Source organism: Daucus carota, chromosome 1 (assembly GCF_001625215.2).
Source record: "Daucus carota subsp. sativus chromosome 1, DH1 v3.0, whole genome shotgun sequence".
NCBI classification, from domain to species: Eukaryota; Viridiplantae; Streptophyta; class Magnoliopsida; order Apiales; family Apiaceae; genus Daucus; species Daucus carota.
Window position 1 is genome coordinate 42,197,840 of NC_030381.2, and position 1,480 is coordinate 42,199,319.

The window sequence follows — 1,480 nt, forward strand, 5'->3', positions numbered from 1 at the left end:
CTCAGGGGTGGGCTTAAGCCAGCCCCCTTTTGTATCCGCCTCTGGTTTCAGTTATGAGATGCAGTCATCTAATATTTACAACCCGTGTTCTACATTCATCACTGATCAGGCGAAAAACAGAATTGTGAGTTTTAAATGTTCAAGTAATATAATAATTCTTCATGGCTTGCCAGAAGTTCTAAATAGCATCTCCTTACAGAAAAAACCAAATTTAAGGTTCAATACTTGTCCTTCTGAAATTGTATAATGCAGAAATTTATTGTTCTTGCATGATAAATTGGAATACACTATTTGTAAGACCACAAAATGCATACTGCGATGCAATTGGGTAACATAAAAAATAAGTACGAACATACAGGCTTAATAAAGGGTCACATGCAATTTTACTATATGTGGTTCATTATTAGACTACACTTGAGTCCTCTTAATAAAGTAATCAAGGCTTGTTTTGTAGAACCAGTTGAAGTTAACACTCAGCCAACTCAGAGAAATTGATCGGGGATACAAATTTCTTTTCTCCGATATATAAGGTCTGAGCTGCCAGCAGAGAAGCAGCTTGTGTTGGGTGGTACAAATCCCAGAATAAGTACTCGTCGCGATTTGAGCAAAAACTTGCTTCTGGAGTACAAGTTTGTGTGCCTGATCCGCAGCACGCAGTTTCAACATCTTTTAAACCTGAAATATAATGACATTGCCATATTACAGTATTGGATCTTTTCGATTGTATGCAATGCTGGTGAAATTATTTAAACCGACTTCTGATATATTATTTACTTACCGAACAGAGGAGCATTCTCTATAACATTCATGGTCATTTCATACGTGTTCCCGATTGAATATTTTATTGCAGGAATCTCTGAGCTGATTCTTGACATGAGGGTTGAAAGTTGAGAATGGAAAGATCTTGCAAAATCATTTTGAATCTCTAAACAACCACCAGTAGAATTAAAGATTCTTTGTGATGGACAGCAGCCGACTGGTGGCACACTTATAATGCCAAACTTTCTAGCTCCAAGGTTGTACAGAGATGATGTGACTCAATTTAAACCCTTTTTCTGCCGATAATAATATAGAATAAGTAAGGGTATCGTTCAACGCCAGGAATCAAGGGCTCACTTAACTTATATTTTGCAAAGAAATAACGATTGGATTTTGTTTTATCTATTAATTAAACTAATTATTAAACTAAAGCAAATGTGTTTTTAACAATTAAAGAAGCATGTTGGAAAGCATATTAATCCACCACTAAACCCATGACATACTCTGAAACCCTTATGATATGTACTGAAAGACACTTATAGAGAACTTGTCATGGCCCACATAGAAACAAGCTCTGCTATCCGCATAACCCCATGGACCACATAGAAAGGCTAAACAGATTACACACTGATACAATTAATCCCATGGACCACATAGAAAGATTAATTGACTTTACAGATATATCAATCACATAACTGAATTGGATGTCCACATACCACAG

At 36.1% G+C, this 1,480-nt stretch overlaps 1 long non-coding RNA gene across 1 annotated transcript; it reads right to left on the bottom strand.

Annotated features, from left to right (window-relative positions):
• Positions 1–210: 210 nt before the first annotated feature.
• LOC135149308 (uncharacterized) lies at positions 211–1,041 on the bottom strand. Its single transcript, XR_010287709.1, has 2 exons — positions 779–1,041; positions 211–675 (listed from the first exon to the last, which is right to left on the bottom strand). It is a non-coding gene; the product is annotated as an uncharacterized LOC135149308 (long non-coding RNA).
• Positions 1,042–1,480: the final 439 nt, after the last annotated feature.